General features: G+C 51.4%; 2 protein-coding genes and 32 non-coding genes across 34 annotated transcripts in view; 33 read left to right on the plus strand and 1 right to left on the minus strand.

Moving 5' to 3' along the window:
• Positions 1 to 21,336, minus strand: part of zgc:173607 — a 791,925-nt gene that overhangs the window by 378,185 nt on the left and 392,404 nt on the right. The window lies entirely within an intron of this gene.
• LOC110439586 (uncharacterized) overlaps positions 1 to 21,336 on the plus strand; it is a 296,328-nt gene that overhangs the window by 134,706 nt on the left and 140,286 nt on the right. The window lies entirely within an intron of this gene.
• On the plus strand, positions 39 to 109 carry trnag-gcc (transfer RNA glycine (anticodon GCC)). Its single transcript has one exon. It is a non-coding gene; the product is annotated as a tRNA-Gly (tRNA).
• trnag-ccc (transfer RNA glycine (anticodon CCC)) lies at positions 198 to 268 on the plus strand. Its single transcript has one exon. It is a non-coding gene; the product is annotated as a tRNA-Gly (tRNA).
• On the plus strand, positions 516 to 586 carry trnag-gcc (transfer RNA glycine (anticodon GCC)). The gene has a single exon. It is a non-coding gene; the product is annotated as a tRNA-Gly (tRNA).
• On the plus strand, positions 993 to 1,063 carry trnag-gcc (transfer RNA glycine (anticodon GCC)). The gene has a single exon. It is a non-coding gene; the product is annotated as a tRNA-Gly (tRNA).
• trnag-gcc (transfer RNA glycine (anticodon GCC)) lies at positions 1,789 to 1,859 on the plus strand. The gene has a single exon. It is a non-coding gene; the product is annotated as a tRNA-Gly (tRNA).
• On the plus strand, positions 2,266 to 2,336 carry trnag-gcc (transfer RNA glycine (anticodon GCC)). The gene has a single exon. It is a non-coding gene; the product is annotated as a tRNA-Gly (tRNA).
• On the plus strand, positions 3,696 to 3,766 carry trnag-ccc (transfer RNA glycine (anticodon CCC)). Its single transcript has one exon. It is a non-coding gene; the product is annotated as a tRNA-Gly (tRNA).
• Positions 3,855 to 3,925, plus strand: trnag-gcc (transfer RNA glycine (anticodon GCC)). Its single transcript has one exon. It is a non-coding gene; the product is annotated as a tRNA-Gly (tRNA).
• On the plus strand, positions 4,173 to 4,243 carry trnag-gcc (transfer RNA glycine (anticodon GCC)). Its single transcript has one exon. It is a non-coding gene; the product is annotated as a tRNA-Gly (tRNA).
• trnag-ccc (transfer RNA glycine (anticodon CCC)) lies at positions 4,650 to 4,720 on the plus strand. Its single transcript has one exon. It is a non-coding gene; the product is annotated as a tRNA-Gly (tRNA).
• Positions 5,603 to 5,673, plus strand: trnag-gcc (transfer RNA glycine (anticodon GCC)). The gene has a single exon. It is a non-coding gene; the product is annotated as a tRNA-Gly (tRNA).
• trnag-gcc (transfer RNA glycine (anticodon GCC)) lies at positions 6,080 to 6,150 on the plus strand. The gene has a single exon. It is a non-coding gene; the product is annotated as a tRNA-Gly (tRNA).
• On the plus strand, positions 6,398 to 6,468 carry trnag-gcc (transfer RNA glycine (anticodon GCC)). Its single transcript has one exon. It is a non-coding gene; the product is annotated as a tRNA-Gly (tRNA).
• Positions 9,101 to 9,171, plus strand: trnag-ccc (transfer RNA glycine (anticodon CCC)). The gene has a single exon. It is a non-coding gene; the product is annotated as a tRNA-Gly (tRNA).
• On the plus strand, positions 10,372 to 10,442 carry trnag-gcc (transfer RNA glycine (anticodon GCC)). Its single transcript has one exon. It is a non-coding gene; the product is annotated as a tRNA-Gly (tRNA).
• On the plus strand, positions 10,690 to 10,760 carry trnag-gcc (transfer RNA glycine (anticodon GCC)). The gene has a single exon. It is a non-coding gene; the product is annotated as a tRNA-Gly (tRNA).
• trnag-gcc (transfer RNA glycine (anticodon GCC)) lies at positions 11,326 to 11,396 on the plus strand. Its single transcript has one exon. It is a non-coding gene; the product is annotated as a tRNA-Gly (tRNA).
• On the plus strand, positions 12,122 to 12,192 carry trnag-gcc (transfer RNA glycine (anticodon GCC)). The gene has a single exon. It is a non-coding gene; the product is annotated as a tRNA-Gly (tRNA).
• On the plus strand, positions 12,440 to 12,510 carry trnag-gcc (transfer RNA glycine (anticodon GCC)). Its single transcript has one exon. It is a non-coding gene; the product is annotated as a tRNA-Gly (tRNA).
• trnag-ccc (transfer RNA glycine (anticodon CCC)) lies at positions 13,870 to 13,940 on the plus strand. Its single transcript has one exon. It is a non-coding gene; the product is annotated as a tRNA-Gly (tRNA).
• trnag-gcc (transfer RNA glycine (anticodon GCC)) lies at positions 14,029 to 14,099 on the plus strand. Its single transcript has one exon. It is a non-coding gene; the product is annotated as a tRNA-Gly (tRNA).
• trnag-gcc (transfer RNA glycine (anticodon GCC)) lies at positions 14,347 to 14,417 on the plus strand. Its single transcript has one exon. It is a non-coding gene; the product is annotated as a tRNA-Gly (tRNA).
• Positions 14,824 to 14,894, plus strand: trnag-ccc (transfer RNA glycine (anticodon CCC)). Its single transcript has one exon. It is a non-coding gene; the product is annotated as a tRNA-Gly (tRNA).
• On the plus strand, positions 15,142 to 15,212 carry trnag-gcc (transfer RNA glycine (anticodon GCC)). The gene has a single exon. It is a non-coding gene; the product is annotated as a tRNA-Gly (tRNA).
• Positions 15,777 to 15,847, plus strand: trnag-gcc (transfer RNA glycine (anticodon GCC)). The gene has a single exon. It is a non-coding gene; the product is annotated as a tRNA-Gly (tRNA).
• Positions 16,254 to 16,324, plus strand: trnag-gcc (transfer RNA glycine (anticodon GCC)). The gene has a single exon. It is a non-coding gene; the product is annotated as a tRNA-Gly (tRNA).
• trnag-gcc (transfer RNA glycine (anticodon GCC)) lies at positions 16,572 to 16,642 on the plus strand. The gene has a single exon. It is a non-coding gene; the product is annotated as a tRNA-Gly (tRNA).
• On the plus strand, positions 18,003 to 18,073 carry trnag-gcc (transfer RNA glycine (anticodon GCC)). The gene has a single exon. It is a non-coding gene; the product is annotated as a tRNA-Gly (tRNA).
• On the plus strand, positions 19,275 to 19,345 carry trnag-ccc (transfer RNA glycine (anticodon CCC)). Its single transcript has one exon. It is a non-coding gene; the product is annotated as a tRNA-Gly (tRNA).
• On the plus strand, positions 20,546 to 20,616 carry trnag-gcc (transfer RNA glycine (anticodon GCC)). The gene has a single exon. It is a non-coding gene; the product is annotated as a tRNA-Gly (tRNA).
• Positions 20,864 to 20,934, plus strand: trnag-gcc (transfer RNA glycine (anticodon GCC)). Its single transcript has one exon. It is a non-coding gene; the product is annotated as a tRNA-Gly (tRNA).
• Positions 21,182 to 21,252, plus strand: trnag-gcc (transfer RNA glycine (anticodon GCC)). Its single transcript has one exon. It is a non-coding gene; the product is annotated as a tRNA-Gly (tRNA).

A 21,336-nucleotide genomic window follows, 5' to 3' on the forward strand; every position in this document is an offset into this window, starting at 1 on the left:
CAATCACATCCCACTAGGACAAATGAATGAGCATATCAGCATTGGTGGTTCAGTGGTAGAATTCTCGCCTGCCATGCGGGAGACCTGGGTCCGATTCCCGGCCAATGCAAATCCTGTTTTGTGTTGCTACTCATCCAGCTCTGGGTAACAGCCTTGCAGCAATCACACCCCACTAGGAGAGCTGTATGAGCATATCAGCATTGGTGGTTCAGTGGTAGAATTCTCGCCTCCCACGCGGGAGAGCTGGGTTCGATTCCCGGCCAATGCAATTCCTGTTTTATGTTGCTAATCTTCCAGCTCAGGGTAACAGCCTTGCAGCAATTACACATCACTAGGACAGCCATTAGAACATATCAGCATAGGTGGTTCAGTGGTAGAATTCTCGCCTCCCATCTGGGAGACCTGGGTCCGATTCCCGGCCAATGCAATTCCTGTTTTGTGTTGCTACTCTTTCAGCTCTGGGTAACAGCCTTGCAGCAATCACACCCCACTAGGACCAATGAATGAGCATATCAGCATTGGTGGTTCAGTGGTAGAATTCTCGCCTGCCACGCGGGAGACCCGGGTCCGATTCCCGGCCAATGCAAATCCTATTTTGTGTTGCTACTCATCCAGCTCTGGGTAACAGCCTTGCAGCAATCACACCCCACTAGGACAGATGTATGAGCATATCAGCATTGGTGGTTCAGTGGTAGAATTCTCGCCTGCCACGCGGGAGACCCTGGTCCGATTCCCGGCCAATGCAAATCCTGTTTTGTGTTGCTACTCTTCCAGCTCAGGGTAACAGCCTTGCAGCAATCACACATCACTAGGACAGCCATTAGAACATATCAGCATTGGTGGTTCAGTGGTAGAATTCTCACCTCCCATCTGGGAGACCTGGGTCTGATTCCCGGCCAATGCAATTCCTGTTTTGTGTTGCTACTCTTTCAGCTCTGGGTAACAGCCTTGCAGCAATCACACCCCACTAGGACAGATGAATGAGCATATCAGCATTGGTGGTTCAGTGGTAGAATTCTCGCCTGCCACGCGGGAGACCCGGGTCCGATTCCCGGCCAATGCAAATCCTGTTTTGTGTTGCTACTCTTCCAGCTCTGGGTAACAGCCTTGCAGCAATCACACCCAACTAGGAGAGGAGCATGAGCATATCAGCATTGGTGGTTCACTGGTAGAACTCTTGCCTGCCACGCGGGAGACCCAGGTCCGATTCCTGGCCAATGCAAATTCTGTTTTGTGTTGCTACTCATCCAGCTCTGGGTAACAGCCTTGCAACAATCACACCCCACTAGGACAGCAGTATGAGCATATCAGCAATGGTGGTTTAGTGGTAGAATTCTCACGTCCCACGCAGGGGACCTGGGTCCGATTCCTGGCCAACGCAGTTCCTGTTTTGTGTTGCTTCTCTTCCAGCTCCGGGTAACAGCCTTGCAGCAATCACAACCCACTAGGACAGATGAATGAGCATATCAGCATTGGTGGTTCAGTGGTAGTATTCTCGCCTGCCACGTGCGAGACAAGGGTCCGATTCCCAGCCAATGCAATTACTCTTTTGTGTTGCTACTCTTTCAGCTCTGGGTAACAGCCTTGCAGCAATCACACCCCACTAGGACAGACAAATGAGCATATCAGCATTGGTGGTTCAGTGGTAGAATTCTCGCCTGCCACGCGGGAGACCCGGGTCTGATTGCCGGCCAATGCAATTCCTATTTTGTGTTGCTACTCTTCCAGCTCTGGGTAACAGCCTTGCTGGCAATCACACCCCACTAGGACCGATGAATGAGCATATCAGCATTGGTGGTTCAGTGGTAGAATTCTTGCCTGCCACGCGGGAGACCCGGGTCCGATTCCCGGCCAATGCAAATCCTATTTTGTGTTGCTACTCATCCAGCTCTGGGTAACAGCCTTGCAGCAATCACACCCCAGTAGGACAGCAGTATGAGCATATCAGCATTGGTGGTTCAGTGGTAAAATTCTCGCCTCCCACGCGGTAGAACCAGGTCCGATTCCCAGCCAATGCAATTCCTGCTTTGTGTTGCTAATCTTCCAGCTCTGGGTAACAGCCTTGCAGCAATCACACCCCACTAAGACAGATGTATGAGCATATCAGCATTGGTGGTTCAGTGGTAAAATTCTCGCCTCCCACGCGGTAGAACCAGGTCCGATTCCCAGCCAATGCAATTCCTGCTTTGTGTTGCTAATCTTCCAGCTCTGGGTAACAGCCTTGCAGCAATCACACCCCACTAAGACAGATGTATGAGCATATCAGCATTGGTGGTTCAGTGGTAGAATTCTCACCTGCCATGCGGGAGACCCGGGTCCGATTCCCGGCCAATGCAAAGCCTGTTTTGTGTTGCTACTCTTCCAGCTCTGGGTAACAGCCTTGCAACAATCACACCCCACTAGGACAGCAGTATGAGCATATCAGCAATGGTGGTTTAGTGGTAGAATTCTCAAGTCCCACGCAGGGGACCTGGGTCCGATTCCCGGCCAACGCAGTCCCTGTTTTGTGTTGCTTCTCTTCCAGCTCTGGGTAACAGCCTTGCAGCAATCACAACCCACTAGGACAGATGTATGAGCATATCAGCATTGGTGGTTCAGTGGTAGTATTCTCGCCTGCCACGTGGGAGACAAGGGTCCTTTTCTCAGCCAATGCAATTTCTCTTTTGTGTTGCTACTCTTCCAGCTCTGGGTAACAGCCTTGCAGCAATCACACCCAACTAGGAGAGCAGCATGCGCATATCAGCATTGGTGGTTCACTGGTAGAACTCTTGCCTGCCACGCGGGAGACCCGAGTACGATGCCTGGCCAATGCAAATCCTGTTTTGTGTTGCTAATCTTCCAGCTCTGGGTAACAGCCTTGCAGCAATCACACCCCACTAGGACAGATGATCGAGCATATCAGCATTGGTGGTTCAGTGGTAGAATTCTCGCCTGCCATGTTGGAGACCCGGGTCCGATTCCCAGCCAATACAAATCCGGTTTTGTGTTGCTACTCAACCAGCTCTGATAACAGCCTTGCAGCAATCACACCCCACTAGGACAGCAGTAATAGCATATCAGCAATGGTGGTTTAGTGGTAGAATTCTCGCATCCCACGCAGGGGACCTGGGTCCGATTCCTGGCCAACGCAGTTCCTGTTTTGTGCTGCTTTTCTTCCAGCTCGGGGTAACAGCCTAGCAGCAATCACACCCCACTAGGACACATGTTTGAGCATATGAGCATTGGTGGTTCAGTGGTAGTATTCTCGCCTGCCACGTGGGAGACAAGGGTCCGATTATCAGCCAATGCAATTTCTCTTTTGTGTTGCTACTCTTCCAGCTCTGGGTAACAGCCTTGCAGCAATCACACCCAACTAGGAGAGCAGCATGCGCATATCAGCATTGGTGGTTCACTGGTAGAACTCTTGCCTGCCACGCGGGAGACCCGAGTACGATGCCTGGCCAATGCAAATCCTGTTTTGTGTTGCTAATCTTCCAGCTCTGGGTAACAGCCTTGCAGCAATCACACCCCACTAGGACAGATGAATGAGCATATCAGCATTGATGGTTCAGTAGTAGAATTCTCGCCTGCCACGCGGGAGACCTGGGTCCGATTCCCGGCCAATGCAAATCCTGTTTTGTGTTGTTACTCTTCCAGCTCTGGGTAACAGCCTTGCAGCAATCACACCCAACTAGGAGAGCAGGATGAGCATATCAGCATTGGTGGTTCAGTGGTAGAATTCTCGCCTCCCACGCGGTAGAGCCGGGTCCGATTCCCGGCCAATGCAATTCCTGTTTTGTGTTGCTAATCTTCCAGCTCTGGGTAACAGCCTTGCAGCAATCACACCCCACTAGGACAGATGTATGAGCATATCAGCATTGGTGGTTCAGTGGTAAAATTCTCGCCTGCCACGCGGGAGACCCGGGTCCGATTCCCGGCCAATGCAATTCCTGTTTTGTGTTGCTACTCTTCCAGCTCTGGGTAACAGCTTTGCAGCAATCACACATCACTAGGACAGCCATTAGAACATATCAGCATTGGTGGTTCAGTGGTAGAATTCTCGCCTCCCATCTGGGAGACCTGGGTCCGATTCCCGGCCAATGCAATTCCTGTTTTGTATTGCTACTCTTTCAGCTCTGGGTAACAGCCTTGCAGCAATCACACCCCACTAGGACAGAGGAATGAGCATATCAGCATTGGTGGTTCAATGGTAGAATTCTCGCCTGCCACGCGGGAGACCCGGGTCCGATTCCCGGCCAATGCAAATCCTGTTTTGTGTTGCTACTCTTCCAGCTCTGGGTAACAGCCTTGCAGCAATCACACCCAACTAGGAGAGCAGCATGAGCATATCAGCATTGGTGGTTCACTGGTAGAACTCTTGCCTGCCACGCGGGAGACCCGAGTACGATTCCTGGCCAATGCAAATCCCGTTTTGTGTTGCTAATCTTCCAGCTCTGGGTAACAGCCTTGCAGCAATCACATCCCACTAGGACAAATGAATGAGCATATCAGCATTGGTGGTTCAGTGGTAGAATTCTCACCTGCCATGCGGGAGACCTGGGTCCGATTCCCGGCCAATGCAAATCCTGTTTTGTGTTGCTACTCATCCAGCTCTGGGTAACAGCCTTGCAGCAATCACACCCCACTAGGAGAGCTGTATGAGCATATCAGCATTGGTGGTTCAGTGGTAGAATTCTCGCCTCCCACGCGGGAGAGCTGGGTTTGATTCCCGGCCAATGCAATTCCTGTTTTATGTTGCTAATCTTCCAGCTCTGGGTAACAGCTTTGCAGCAATCAGACCCCACTAGGACAGACAATTGAGCATATCAAGATTGGTGGGTCAGTGGTGGAATTGTCGCCTGCCATGCGGGAGACCCGGGTCAGATTCCCGGCCAATGCAATTCCTGTTTTGTGTAGCTAATCTTCCAGCTCTGGGTAACAGCCTTGCAGCAATCACACCCCTCTAGGACAGATGTATGAGCTTATCAGCATTGGTGGTTCAGTGGTAGAATTCTTGCCTGCCACGCAGGCGACCCAGGTCCGATTCCCGGCCAATGCAAATTCTGTTTTGTGTTGCTACTCATCCAGCTCTGGGTAACAGCCTTGCAACAATCACACCCAACTAGGACAGCAGTATGAGCATATCAGCAATGGTGTTTAGTGGTAGACCTCTCTCGTCCCATGCAGGGGACCTGGGTCCTATTCCCGGCCAACGCAGTTCCTGTTTTGTGTTGCTTCTCTTCCAGCTCTGGGTAACAGCCTTGCAGCAATCACACCCCACTAGGACAGACAATTGAGCATATCAGCATTGGTGGTTCAGTGGTAGTATTCTCGCCTGCCACATGGGAGACATGGGTCCGATTGCCAGCCAATGCAATTTCTCTTTTGTGTTGCTACTCTTCCAGCTCTGGGTAACAGCCTTGCAGCAATCACAACCCACTAGGACAGCGTGATGAGCAAATCAGCATTGGTGGTTCAGTGGTAGAATTCTCGCCTCCCATCTGGGAGACCTGGGTCCGATTCCCGGCCAATGCAATTCCTAATTTGTGTTGCTACTCTTTCAGCTCTGGGTAACAGCCTTGCAGCAATCACACCCCACTAGGACCAATGAATGAGCATATCAGCATTGGTGGTTCAGTGGTAGAATTCTCGCCTGCCACGCGGGAGACCCGGGTCCGATTCCCGGCCAATGCAAATCCTATTTTGTGTTGCTACTCATCCAGCTCTGGGTAACAGCCTTGCAGCAATCACACCCCACTAGGACAGATGTATGAGCATATCAGCATTGGTGGTTCAGTGGTAGAATTCTCGCCTGCCACGCGGGAGACCCTGGTCCGATTCCCGGCCAATGCAAATCCTGTTTTGTGTTGCTACTCTTCCAGCTCAGGGTAACAGCCTTGCAGCAATCACACATCACTAGGACAGCCATTAGAACATATCAGCATTGGTGGTTCAGTGGTAGAATTCTCACCTCCCATCTGGGAGACCTGGGTCTGATTCCCGGCCAATGCAATTCCTGTTTTGTGTTGCTACTCTTTCAGCTCTGGGTAACAGCCTTGCAGCAATCACACCCCACTAGGACAGATGAATGAGCATATCAGCATTGGTGGTTCAGTGGTAGAATTCTCGCCTGCCACGCGGGAGACCCGGGTCCGATTCCCGGCCAATGCAAATCCTGTTTTGTGTTGCTACTCTTCCAGCTCTGGGTAACAGCCTTGCAGCAATCACACCCAACTAGGAGAGGAGCAAGAGCATATCAGCATTGGTGGTTCACTGGTAGAACTCTTGCCTGCCACGCGGGAGACCCGAGTACGATTCCTGGCCAATGCAAATCCTGTTTTGTGTTGCTAATTTTCCAGCTCTGGGTAACAGCCTTGCAGCAATCACACCCCACTAGGACAAATGAATGAGCATATCAGCATTGGTGGTTCAGTGGTAAAATTCTCGCCTGCCATGCGGGAGACCTGGGTCCGATTCCCGGCCAATGCAAATCCTGTTTTGTGTTGCTACTCATCCAGATCTGGGTAACAGCCTTGCAGCAATCACACCCCACTAGGAGAGCAGCATGAGCATATCAGCATTGGTTGTTCAGTGGTAGAATTCTCGCCTCCCACGCGGGAGAGCCGGGTTCTGTTCCCGGCCAATGCAATTCCTGTTTTGTGTTGCTAATCTTCCAGCTCTGGGTAACAGCTTTGCAGCAATCAGACCCCACTAGGACAGACAATTGAGCATATCAACATTGGTGGGTCATTGGTAGAATTCTCGCCTGCCACGCGGGAGACCTGGGTCCGATTCCCGGCCAATGCAATCCCTGTTTTGTGTAGCTAATCTTCCAGCTCTGGGTAACAGCCTTGCAGCAATCACACCCCTCTAGGACAGATGTATGAGCATATCAGCATTGGTGGTTCAGTGGTAGAATTCTTGCCTGCCACGCGGGAGACCCAGGTCCGATTCCCGGCCAATGCAAATTCTGTTATGTGTTGCTACTCATCCAGCTCTGGGTAACAGCCTTGCAACAATCACACCCCACTAGGACAGCAGTATGAGCATATCAGCAATGGTGGTTTAGTGGTAGAATTCTCACGTCCCACGCAGGGGACCTGGGTCCGATTCCTGGCCAACGCAGTTCCTGTTTTGTGTTACTTCTCTTCCAGCTCTGGTTAACAGCCTTGCAGCAATCACAACCCACTAGGACAGATGAATGAGCATATCAGCATTGGTGGTTCAGTGGTAGTATTCTCGCCTGCCATGTGCGAGACATGGGTCCGATTCCCAGCCAATGCAATTACTCTTTTGTGTTGCTACTCTTTCAGCTCTGGGTAACAGCCTTGCAGCAATCACACCCCACTAGGACAGACGAACGAGCATATCAGCATTGGTGGTTCAGTGGTAGAATTCTCGCCTGCCACGCGGGAGACCCGGGTCCGATTGCCGGCCAATGCAATTCCTATTTTGTGTTGCTACTCTTCCAGCTCTGGGTAACAGCCTTGCAGCAATCACACCCCACTAGGACCGATGAATGAGCATATCAGCATTGGTGGTTCAGTGGTAGAATTCTTGCCTGCCACGCGGGAGACCCGTGTCTGATTCCCGGCCAATGCAAATCCTATTTTGTGTTGCTACTCATTCAGCTCTGGGTAACAGCCTTGCAGCAATCACACCCCAGTAGGACAGCAGTATGAGCATATCAGCATTGGTGGTTCAGTGGTAAAATTCTCGCCTCCCACGCGGTAGAGCCGGGTCCGATTCCCGGCCAATGCAATTCCTGTTTTGTGTTGCTAATCTTCCAGCTCTGGGTAACAGCCTTGCAGCAATCACACCCCACTAGGACAGATGTATGAGCATATCACCATTGGTGGTTCAGTGGTAGAATTCTCGCCTGCCACGCGGGAGACCCGGGTCCGATTCCCGGCCAATGCAAAGCCTGTTTTGTGTTGCTACTCTTCCAGCTCTGGGTAACAGCCTTGCAGCAATCACACATCACTAGGACAGCCATTAGAACATATCAGCATTGGTGGTTCAGTGGTAGAATTCTCACCTCCCATCTGGGAGACCTGGGTCTGATTCCCGGCCAATGCAATTCCTGTTTTGTGTTGCTACTCTTTCAGCTCTGGGTAACAGCCTTGCAGCAATCACACCCCACTAGGACAGATGAATGAGCATATCAGCGTTGGTGGTTCAGTGGTAGAATTCTCGCCTGCCATGCGGGAGACCCGGGTCCGATTCCCTGCCAATGCAAATCCTGTTTTGTGTTGCTACTCTTCCAGCTCTGGGTAACAGCCTTGCAGCAATCACACCCAACTAGGAGAGGAGCATGAGCATATCAGCATTGGTGGTTCACTGGTAGAACTCTTGCCTGCCACGCGGGAGACCCGAGTACGATTCCTGGCCAATGCAAATCCTGTTTTGTGTTGCTAATTTTCCAGCTCTGGGTAACAGCCTTGCAGCAATCACACCCCACTAGGACAGATGAATGAGCATATCAACATTGGTGGGTCAGTGGTAGAATTCTCGCCTGCCACGTGGGAGACCCGGGTCCGATTCCCGGCCAATGCAATTCCTGTTTTGTGTAGCTAATCTTCCAGCTCTGGGTAACAGCCTTGCAGCAATCACACCCCTCTAGGACAGATGTATGAGCATATCAGCATTGGTGGTTCAGTGGTAGAATTCTTGCCTGCCACGTGGGAGACCCAGGTCCGATTCCCGGCCAATGCAAATTCTGTTTTGTGTTGCTACTCATCCAGCTCTGGGTAACAGCCTTGCAACAATCACACCCCACTAGGACAGCAGTATGAGCATATCAGCAATGGTGGTTTAGTGGTAGAATTCTCACGTCCCACGCAGGGGACCTGGGTCCAATTCCCGGCCAACGCAGTTCCTGTTTTGTGTTGCTTCTCTTCCAGCTCTGGGTAACAGCCTTGCAGCAATCACAACCCACTAGGACAGATGTATGAGCATATCAGCATTGGTGGTTCAGTGGTAGTATTCTCGCCTGCCACGTGCGAGACATGGGTCCGATTCCCAGCCAATGCAATTTCTCTTTTGTGTTGCTACTCTTCCAGCTCTGGGTAACAGCCTTGCAGCAATCACAACCCACTAGGACAGCATGAAGAGCATATCAGCATTGGTGGTTCAGTGGTAGAATTCTCGCCTCCCTCGTGGGAGAGCCGGGTTCGATTCCTGGCCAATGCAATTCCTGTTTTGTGTTGCTAGTCTTCCAGCTCTGGGTAACAGCCTTGCAGCAATCACACCCCACTAGGACAGATGTATGAGCATATCAGCATTGGTGGTTCAGTGGTGGAATTCTTGCCTGCCACGCTGGAGACCCGGGTCCAATTCCCAGCCAATGCAATTCCTGTTTTGTGTTGCTACTCTTCCAGCTCTGGGTAACGGCCTTGCAGCAGTCACACCCCACTAGGGCACAACTGTAAGCATATCAGCTTAAATGGTTCAGTGGTAGGATTCTTGCCTGCCACGCGGGAGACCCAGGTCAGATTCCTGGCCAATGCAATTCCTGTTTTGTGTTGCTACTCTTCCAGCTCTGGGTAACAGCCTTGCAGCAATCACACCCCACTAGCACAGATGATCGAGCATATCAGCATTGGTGGTTCAGTGGTAGAATTCTCGCCTGCCATGTGGGAGACCCGGGTCCGATTCCCAGCCAATACAAATCCGGTTTTGTGTTGCTACTCAACCAGCTCTGATAACAGCCTTGCAGCAATCACACCCCACTAGGACAGCAGTATTAGCATATCAGCAATGGTGGTTTAGTGGTAGAATTCTCGCATCCCACGCAGGGGACCTGGGTCCGATTTCTGGCCAACGCAGTTCCTGTTTTGTGCTGCTTCTCTTCCAGCTCGGGGTAACAGCCTTGCAGCAATCACACCCCACTAGGACACATGTTTGAGCATATGAGCATTGGTGGTTCAATGGTAGTATTCTCGCCTGCCACGTGGGAGACAAGGGTCCGATTCTCAGCCAATGCAATTTCTCTTTTGTGTTGCTACTCTTCCAGCTCTGGGTAACAGCCTTGCAGCAATCACACCCAACTAGGAGAGCAGCATGCGCATATCAGCATTGGTGGTTCACTGGTAGAACTCTTGCCTGCCACGCGGGAGACCCGAGTGCGATTCCTGGCCAATGCAAATCCTGTTTTGTGTTGCTAATCTTCCAGCTCTGGGTAACAGCCTTGCAGCAATCACATCCCACTAGGACAGATGAATGAGCATATCAGCATTGATGGTTCAGTGGTAGAATTCTCGCCTGCCACGCGGGAGACCCGGGTCTGATTCCCGGCCAATGCAAATCCTGTTTTGTGTTGTTACTCTTCCAGCTCTGGGTAACAGCCTTGCAGCAATCACACCCAACTAGGAGAGCAGGATGAGCATATCAGCATTGGTGGTTCAGTGGTAAAATTCTCGCCTGCCACGCGGGAGACCCGGGTCCGATTCCCGGCCAATGCAATTCCTGTTTTGTGTTGCTACTCTTCCAGCTCTGGGTAACAGCCTTGCAGCAATCACACATCACTAGGACAGCCATTAGAACATATCAGCATTGGTGGTTCAGTGGTAGAATTCTCGCCTCCCATCTGGGAGACCTGGGTCCGATTCCCGACCAATGCAATTCCTGTTTTGTATTGCTACTCTTTCAGCTCTGGGTAACAGCCTTGCAGCAATCACACCCCACTAGGACAGATGAATGAGCATATCAGCATTGGTGGTTCAATGGTAGAATTCTCGCCTGCCACGCGGGAGACCCGGGTCCGATTCCCGGCCAATGCAAATCCTGTTTTGTGTTGCTACTCTTCCAGCTCTGGGTAACAGCCTTGCAGCAATCACACCCAACTAGGAGAGCAGCATGAGCATATCAGCATTGGTGGTTCACTGGTAGAACTCTTGCCTGCCACGCGGGAGACCCGAGTACGATTCCTGGCCAATGCAAATCCCGTTTTGTGTTGCTAATCTTCCAGCTCTGGGTAACAGCCTTGCAGCAATCACATCCCACTAGGACAAATGAATGAGCATATCAGCATTGGTGGTTCAGTGGTAGAATTCTCGCCTGCCATGCGGGAGACCTGGGTACGATTCCTGGCCAATGCAAATCCTGTTTTGTGTTGCTACTCTTCCAGCTCAGGGTAACAGCCTTGCAGCAATCACACATCACTAGGACAGCCATTAGAACATATCAGCATTGGTGGTTCAGTGGTAGAATTCTCACCTCCCATCTGGGAGACCTGGGTCTGATTCCCGGCCAATGCAATTCCTGTTTTGTGTTGCTACTCTTTCAGCTCTGGGTAACAGCCTTGCAGCAATCACACCCCACTAGGACAGATGAATGAGCATATCAGCATTGGTGGTTCAGTGGTAGAATTCTCGCCTGCCACGCGGGAGACCCGGGTCCGATTCCCGGCCAATGCAAATCCTGTTTTGTGTTGCTACTCTTCCAGCTCTGGGTAACAGCCTTGCAGCAATCACACCCAACTAGGAGAGGAGCATGAGCATATCAGCATTGGTGGTTCACTGGTAGAACTCTTGCCTGCCACGCGGGAGACCCAGGTCCGATTCCTGGCCAATGCAAATTCTGTTTTGTGTTGCTACTCATCCAGCTCTGGGTAACAGCCTTGCAACAATCACACCCCACTAGGACAGCAGTATGAGCATATCAGCAATGGTGGTTTAGTGGTAGAATTCTCACGTCCCACGCAGGGGACCTGGGTCCGATTCCTGGCCAACGCAGTTCCTGTTTTGTGTTGCTTCTCTTCCAGCTCCGGGTAACAGCCTTGCAGCAATCACAACCCACTAGGACAGATGAATGAGCATATCAGCATTGGTGGTTCAGTGGTAGTATTCTCGCCTGCCACGTGCGAGACAAGGGTCCGATTCCCAGCCAATGCAATTACTCTTTTGTGTTGCTACTCTTTCAGCTCTGGGTAACAGCCTTGCAGCAATCACACCCCACTAGGACAGACAAATGAGCATATCAGCATTGGTGGTTCAGTGGTAGAATTCTCGCCTGCCACGCGGGAGACCCGGGTCTGATTGCCGGCCAATGCAATTCCTATTTTGTGTTGCTACTCTTCCAGCTCTGGGTAACAGCCTTGCTGGCAATCACACCCCACTAGGACCGATGAATGAGCATATCAGCATTGGTGGTTCAGTGGTAGAATTCTTGCCTGCCACGCGGGAGACCCGGGTCCGATTCCCGGCCAATGCAAATCCTATTTTGTGTTGCTACTCATCCAGCTCTGGGTAACAGCCTTGCAGCAATCACACCCCAGTAGGACAGCAGTATGAGCATATCAGCATTGGTGGTTCAGTGGTAAAATTCTCGCCTCCCACGCGGTAGAACCAGGTCCGATTCCCAGCCAATGCAATTCCTGCTTTGTGTTGCTAATCTTCCAGCTCTGGGTAACAGCCTTGCAGCAATCACACCCCACTAAGACAGATGTATGAGCATATCAGCATTGGTGGTTCAGTGGTAGAATTCTCGCCTGCCATGCGGGAGACCCGGGTCCGATTCCCGGCCAATGCAAAGCCTGTTTTGTGTTGCTACTCTTCCAGCTCTGGGTAACAGCCTTGCAACAATCACACCCCACTAGGACAGCAGTATGAGCATATCAGCAATGGTGGTTTAGTGGTAGAATTCTCAAGTCCCACGCAGGGGACCTGGGTCCGATTCCCGGCCAACGCAGTCCCTGTTTTGTGTTGCTTCTCTTCCAGCTCTGGGTAACAGCCTTGCAGCAATCACAACCCACTAGGACAGATGTATGAGCATATCAGCATTGGTGGTTCAGTGGTAGTATTCTCGCCTGCCACGTGGGAGACAAGGGTCCTTTTCTCAGCCAATGCAATTTCTCTTTTGTGTTGCTACTCTTCCAGCTCTGGGTAACAGCCTTGCAGCAATCACACCCAACTAGGAGAGCAGCATGCGCATATCAGCATTGGTGGTTCACTGGTAGAACTCTTGCCTGCCACGCGGGAGACCCGAGTACGATGCCTGGCCAATGCAAATCCTGTTTTGTGTTGCTAATCTTCCAGCTCTGGGTAACAGCCTTGCAGCAATCACACCCCACTAGGACAGATGATCGAGCATATCAGCATTGGTGGTTCAGTGGTAGAATTCTCGCCTGCCATGTTGGAGACCCGGGTCCGATTCCCAGCCAATACAAATCCGGTTTTGTGTTGCTACTCAACCAGCTCTGATAACAGCCTTGCAGCAATCACACCCCACTAGGACAGCAGTAATAGCATATCAGCAATGGTGGTTTAGTGGTAGAATTCTCGCATCCCACGCAGGGGACCTGGGTCCGATTCCTGGCCAACGCAGTTCCTGTTTTGTGCTGCTTTTCTTCCAGCTCGGGGTAACAGCCTAGCAGCAATCACACCCCACTAGGACACATGTTTGAGCATATGAGCATTGGTGGTTCAGTGGTAGTATTCTCGCCTGCCACGTGGGAGACAAGGGTCCGATTATCAGCCAATGCAATTTCTCTTTTGTGTTGCTACTCTTCCAGCTCTGGGTAACAGCCTTGCAGCAATCACACCCAACTAGGAGAGCAGCATGCGCATATCAGCATTGGTGGTTCACTGGTAGAACTCTTGCCTGCCACGCGGGAGACCCGAGTACGATGCCTGGCCAATGCAAATCCTGTTTTGTGTTGCTAATCTTCCAGCTCTGGGTAACAGCCTTGCAGCAATCACACCCCACTAGGACAGATGAATGAGCATATCAGCATTGATGGTTCAGTAGTAGAATTCTCGCCTGCCACGCGGGAGACCTGGGTCCGATTCCCGGCCAATGCAAATCCTGTTTTGTGTTGTTACTCTTCCAGCTCTGGGTAACAGCCTTGCAGCAATCACACCCAACTAGGAGAGCAGGATGAGCATATCAGCATTGGTGGTTCAGTGGTAGAATTCTCGCCTCCCACGCGGTAGAGCCGGGTCCGATTCCCGGCCAATGCAATTCCGGTTTTGTGTTGCTAATCTTCCAGCTCTGGGTAACAGCCTTGCAGCAATCACACCCCACTAGGACAGATGTATGAGCATATCAGCATTGGTGGTTCAGTGGTAAAATTCTCGCCTGCCACGCGGGAGACCCGGGTCCGATTCCCGGCCAATGCAATTCCTGTTTTGTGTTGCTACTCTTCCAGCTCTGGGTAACAGCTTTGCAGCAATCACACATCACTAGGACAGCCATTAGAACATATCAGCATTGGTGGTTCAGTGGTAGAATTCTCGCCTCCCATCTGGGAGACCTGGGTCCGATTCCCGGCCAATGCAATTCCTGTTTTGTATTGCTACTCTTTCAGCTCTGGGTAACAGCCTTGCAGCAATCACACCCCACTAGGACAGAGGAATGAGCATATCAGCATTGGTGGTTCAATGGTAGAATTCTCGCCTGCCACGCGGGAGACCCGGGTCCGATTCCCGGCCAATGCAAATCCTGTTTTGTGTTGCTACTCTTCCAGCTCTGGGTAACAGCCTTGCAGCAATCACACCCAACTAGGAGAGCAGCATGAGCATATCAGCATTGGTGGTTCACTGGTAGAACTCTTGCCTGCCACGCGGGAGACCCGAGTACGATTCCTGGCCAATGCAAATCCCGTTTTGTGTTGCTAATCTTCCAGCTCTGGGTAACAGCCTTGCAGCAATCACATCCCACTAGGACAAATGAATGAGCATATCAGCATTGGTGGTTCAGTGGTAGAATTCTCACCTGCCATGCGGGAGACCTGGGTCCGATTCCCGGCCAATGCAAATCCTGTTTTGTGTTGCTACTCATCCAGCTCTGGGTAACAGCCTTGCAGCAATCACACCCCACTAGGAGAGCTGTATGAGCATATCAGCATTGGTGGTTCAGTGGTAGAATTCTCGCCTCCCACGCGGGAGAGCTGGGTTTGATTCCCGGCCAATGCAATTCCTGTTTTATGTTGCTAATCTTCCAGCTCTGGGTAACAGCTTTGCAGCAATCAGACCCCACTAGGACAGACAATTGAGCATATCAAGATTGGTGGGTCAGTGGTGGAATTGTCGCCTGCCATGCGGGAGACCCGGGTCAGATTCCCGGCCAATGCAATTCCTGTTTTGTGTAGCTAATCTTCCAGCTCTGGGTAACAGCCTTGCAGCAATCACACCCCTCTAGGACAGATGTATGAGCTTATCAGCATTGGTGGTTCAGTGGTAGAATTCTTGCCTGCCACGCAGGAGACCCAGGTCCGATTCCCGGCCAATGCAAATTCTGTTTTGTGTTGCTACTCATCCAGCTCTGGGTAACAGCCTTGCAACAATCACACCCCACTAGGACAGCAGTATGAGCATATCAGCAATGGTGTTTAGTGGTAGACCTCTCTCGTCCCATGCAGGGGACCTGGGTCCTATTCCCGGCCAACGCAGTTCCTGTTTTGTGTTGCTTCTCTTCCAGCTCTGGGTAACAGCCTTGCAGCAATCACACCCCACTAGGACAGACAATTGAGCATATCAGCATTGGTGGTTCAGTGGTAGTATTCTCGCCTGCCACATGGGAGACATGGGTCCGATTGCCAGCCAATGCAATTTCTCTTTTGTGTTGCTACTCTTCCAGCTCTGGGTAACAGCCTTGCAGCAATCACAACCCACTAGGACAGCGTGATGAGCAAATCAGCATTGGTGGTTCAGTGGTAGAATTCTCGCCTCCCATCTGGGAGACCTGGGTCCGATTCCCGGCCAATGCAATTCCTGTTTTGTGTTGCTACTCTTTCAGCTCTGGGTAACAGCCTTGCAGCAATCACACCCCACTAGGACCAATGAATGAGCATATCAGCATTGGTGGTTCAGTGGTAGAATTCTCGCCTGCCACGCGGGAGACCCGGGTCCGATTCCCGGCCAATGCAAATCCTATTTTGTGTTGCTACTCATCCAGCTCTGGGTAACAGCCTTGCAGCAATCACACCCCACTAGGACAGATGTATGAGCATATCAGCATTGGTGGTTCAGTGGTAGAATTCTCGCCTGCCACGCGGGAGACCCTGGTCCGATTCCCGGCCAATGCAAATCCTGTTTTGTGTTGCTACTCTTCCAGCTCAGGGTAACAGCCTTGCAGCAATCACACATCACTAGGACAGCCATTAGAACATATCAGCATTGGTGGTTCAGTGGTAGAATTCTCACCTCCCATCTGGGAGACCTGGGTCTGATTCCCGGCCAATGCAATTCCTGTTTTGTGTTGCTACTCTTTCAGCTCTGGGTAACAGCCTTGCAGCAATCACACCCCACTAGGACAGATGAATGAGCATATCAGCATTGGTGGTTCAGTGGTAGAATTCTCGCCTGCCACGCGGGAGACCCGGGTCCGATTCCCGGCCAATGCAAATCCTGTTTTGTGTTGCTACTCTTCCAGCTCTGGGTAACAGCCTTGCAGCAATCACACCCAACTAGGAGAGGAGCAAGAGCATATCAGCATTGGTGGTTCACTGGTAGAACTCTTGCCTGCCACGCGGGAGACCCGAGTACGATTCCTGGCCAATGCAAATCCTGTTTTGTGTTGCTAATTTTCCAGCTCTGGGTAACAGCCTTGCAGCAATCACACCCCACTAGGACAAATGAATGAGCATATCAGCATTGGTGGTTCAGTGGTAAAATTCTCGCCTGCCATGCGGGAGACCTGGGTCCGATTCCCGGCCAATGCAAATCCTGTTTTGTGTTGCTACTCATCCAGATCTGGGTAACAGCCTTGCAGCAATCACACCCCACTAGGAGAGCAGCATGAGCATATCAGCATTGGTTGTTCAGTGGTAGAATTCTCGCCTCCCACGCGGGAGAGCCGGGTTCTGTTCCCGGCCAATGCAATTCCTGTTTTGTGTTGCTAATCTTCCAGCTCTGGGTAACAGCTTTGCAGCAATCAGACCCCACTAGGACAGACAATTGAGCATATCAACATTGGTGGGTCATTGGTAGAATTCTCGCCTGCCACGCGGGAGACCTGGGTCCGATTCCCGGCCAATGCAATCCCTGTTTTGTGTAGCTAATCTTCCAGCTCTGGGTAACAGCCTTGCAGCAATCACACCCCTCTAGGACAGATGTATGAGCATATCAGCATTGGTGGTTCAGTGGTAGAATTCTTGCCTGCCACGCGGGAGACCCAGGTCCGATTCCCGGCCAATGCAAATTCTGTTATGTGTTGCTACTCATCCAGCTCTGGGTAACAGCCTTGCAACAATCACACCCCACTAGGACAGCAGTATGAGCATATCAGCAATGGTGGTTTAGTGGTAGAATTCTCACGTCCCACGCAGGGGACCTGGGTCCGATTCCTGGCCAACGCAGTTCCTGTTTTGTGTTACTTCTCTTCCAGCTCTGGGTAACAGCCTTGCAGCAATCACAACCCACTAGGACAGATGAATGAGCATATCAGCATTGGTGGTTCAGTGGTAGTATTCTCGCCTGCCATGTGCGAGACATGGGTCCGATTCCCAGCCAATGCAATTACTCTTTTGTGTTGCTACTCTTTCAGCTCTGGGTAACAGCCTTGCAGCAATCACACCCCACTAGGACAGACGAACGAGCATATCAGCATTGGTGGTTCAGTGGTAGAATTCTCGCCTGCCACGCGGGAGACCCGGGTCCGATTGCCGGCCAATGCAATTCCTATTTTGTGTTGCTACTCTTCCAGCTCTGGGTAACAGCCTTGCAGCAATCACACCCCACTAGGACCGATGAATGAGCATATCAGCATTGGTGGTTCAGTGGTAGAATTCTTGCCTGCCACGCGGGAGACCCGTGTCTGATTCCCGGCCAATGCAAATCCTATTTTGTGTTGCTACTCATTCAGCTCTGGGTAACAGCCTTGCAGCAATCACACCCCAGTAGGACAGCAGTATGAGCATATCAGCATTGGTGGTTCAGTGGTAAAATTCTCGCCTCCCACGCGGTAGAGCCGGGTCCGATTCCCGGCCAATGCAATTCCTGTTTTGTGTTGCTAATCTTCCAGCTCTGGGTAACAGCCTTGCAGCAATCACACCCCACTAGGACAGATGTATGAGCATATCAGCATTGGTGGTTCAGTGGTAGAATTCTCGCCTGCCACGCGGGAGACCCGGGTCCGATTCCCGGCCAATGCAAAGCCTGTTTTGTGTTGCTACTCTTCCAGCTCTGGGTAACAGCCTTGCAGCAATCACACATCACTAGGACAGCCATTAGAACATATCAGCATTGGTGGTTCAGTGGTAGAATTCTCACCTCCCATCTGGGAGACCTGGGTCTGATTCCCGGCCAATGCAATTCTTGTTTTGTGTTGCTACTCTTTCAGCTCTGGGTAACAGCCTTGCAGCAATCACACCCCACTAGGACAGATGAATGAGCATATCAGCATTGGTGGTTCAGTGGTAGAATTCTTGCCTGCCATGCGGGAGACCCGGGTCCGATTCCCTGCCAATGCAAATCCTGTTTTGTGTTGCTACTCTTCCAGCTCTGGGTAACAGCCTTGCAGCAATCACACCCAACTAGGAGAGGAGCATGAGCATATCAGCATTGGTGGTTCACTGGTAGAACTCTTGCCTGCCACGCGGGAGACCCGAGTACGATTCCTGGCCAATGCAAATCCTGTTTTGTGTTGCTAATTTTCCAGCTCTGGGTAACAGCCTTGCAGCAATCACACCCCACTAGGACAGATGAATGAGCATATCAACATTGGTGGGTCAGTGGTAGAATTCTCGCCTGCCACGTGGGAGACCCGGGTCCGATTCCCGGCCAATGCAATTCCTGTTTTGTGTAGCTAATCTTCCAGCTCTGGGTAACAGCCTTGCAGCAATCACACCCCTCTAGGACAGATGTATGAGCATATCAGCATTGGTGGTTCAGTGGTAGAATTCTTGCCTGCCACGTGGGAGACCCAGGTCCGATTCCCGGCCAATGCAAATTCTGTTTTGTGTTGCTACTCATCCAGCTCTGGGTAACAGCCTTGCAACAATCACACCCCACTAGGACAGCAGTATGAGCATATCAGCAATGGTGGTTTAGTGGTAGAATTCTCACGTCCCACGCAGGGGACCTGGGTCCAATTCCCGGCCAACGCAGTTCCTGTTTTGTGTTGCTTCTCTTCCAGCTCTGGGTAACAGCCTTGCAGCAATCACAACCCACTAGGACAGATGTATGAGCATATCAGCATTGGTGGTTCAGTGGTAGTATTCTCGCCTGCCACGTGCGAGACATGGGTCCGATTCCCAGCCAATGCAATTTCTCTTTTGTGTTGCTACTCTTCCAGCTCTGGGTAACAGCCTTGCAGCAATCACAACCCACTAGGACAGCATGAAGAGCATATCAGCATTGGTGGTTCAGTGGTAGAATTCTCGCCTCCCTCGTGGGAGAGCCGGGTTCGATTCCTGGCCAATGCAATTCCTGTTTTGTGTTGCTAGTCTTCCAGCTCTGGGTAACAGCCTTGCAGCAATCACACCCCACTAGGACAGATGTATGAGCATATCAGCATTGGTGGTTCAGTGGTGGAATTCTTGCCTGCCACGCTGGAGACCCGGGTCCAATTCCCAGCCAATGCAATTCCTGTTTTGTGTTGCTACTCTTCCAGCTCTGGGTAACGGCCTTGCAGCAGTCACACCCCACTAGGGCACAACTGTAAGCATATCAGCTTAAATGGTTCAGTGGTAGGATTCTTGCCTGCCACGCGGGAGACCCAGGTCAGATTCCTGGCCAATGCAATTCCTGTTTTGTGTTGCTACTCTTCCAGCTCTGGGTAACAGCCTTGCAGCAATCACACCCCACTAGGACAGATGATCGAGCATATCAGCATTGGTGGTTCAGTGGTAGAATTCTCGCCTGCCATGTGGGAGACCCGGGTCCGATTCCCAGCCAATACAAATCCGGTTTTGTGTTGCTACTCAACCAGCTCTGATAACAGCCTTGCAGCAATCACACCCCACTAGGACAGCAGTATTAGCATATCAGCAATGGTGGTTTAGTGGTAGAATTCTCGCATCCCACGCAGGGGACCTGGGTCCGATTTCTGGCCAACGCAGTTCCTGTTTTGTGCTGCTTCTCTTCCAGCTCGGGGTAACAGCCTTGCAGCAATCACACCCCACTAGGACACATGTTTGAGCATATGAGCATTGGTGGTTCAATGGTAGTATTCTCGCCTGCCACGTGGGAGACAAGGGTCCGATTCTCAGCCAATGCAATTTCTCTTTTGTGTTGCTACTCTTCCAGCTCTGGGTAACAGCCTTGCAGCAATCACACCCAACTAGGAGAGCAGCATGCGCATATCAGCATTGGTGGTTCACTGGTAGAACTCTTGCCTGCCACGCGGGAGACCCGAGTGCGATTCCTGGCCAATGCAAATCCTGTTTTGTGTTGCTAATCTTCCAGCTCTGGGTAACAGCCTTGCAGCAATCACACCCCACTAGGACAGATGAATGAGCATATCAGCATTGATGGTTCAGTGGTAGAATTCTCGCCTGCCACGCGGGAGACCCGGGTCTGATTCCCGGCCAATGCAAATCCTGTTTTGTGTTGTTACTCTTCCAGCTCTGGGTAACAGCCTTGCAAAAATCACACCCAACTAGGAGAGCAGGATGAGCATATCAGCATTGGTGGTTCAGTGGTAAAATTCTCGCCTGCCACGCGGGAGACCCGGGTCCGATTCCCGGCCAATGCAATTCCTGTTTTGTGTTGCTACTCTTCCAGCTCTGGGTAACAGCCTTGCAGCAATCACACATCACTAGGACAGCCATTAGAACATATCAGCATTGGTGGTTCAGTGGTAGAATTCTCGCCTCCCATCTGGGAGACCTGGGTCCGATTCCCGACCAATGCAATTCCTGTTTTGTATTGCTACTCTTTCAGCTCTGGGTAACAGCCTTGCAGCAATCACACCCCACTAGGACAGATGAATGAGCATATCAGCATTGGTGGTTCAATGGTAGAATTCTCGCCTGCCACGCGGGAGACCCGGGTCCGATTCCCGGCCAATGCAAATCCTGTTTTGTGTTGCTACTCTTCCAGCTCTGGGTAACAGCCTTGCAGCAATCACACCCAACTAGGAGAGCAGCATGAGCATATCAGCATTGGTGGTTCACTGGTAGAACTCTTGCCTGCCACGCGGGAGACCCGAGTACGATTCCTGGCCAATGCAAATCCCGTTTTGTGTTGCTAATCTTCCAGCTCTGGGTAACAGCCTTGCAGCAATCACATCCCACTAGGACAAATGAATGAGCATATCAGCATTGGTGGTTCAGTGGTAGAATTCTCGCCTGCCATGCGGGAGACCTGGGTCCGATTCCCGGCCAATGCAAATCCTGTTTTGTGTTGCTAATCTTCCAGCTCTGGGTAACAGCCTTGCAGCAATCACATCCCACTAGGACAAATGAATGAGCAT

This window comes from Danio rerio, chromosome 4, assembly GCF_049306965.1.
Source record: "Danio rerio strain Tuebingen ecotype United States chromosome 4, GRCz12tu, whole genome shotgun sequence".
NCBI classification, from domain to species: Eukaryota; Metazoa; Chordata; class Actinopteri; order Cypriniformes; family Danionidae; genus Danio; species Danio rerio.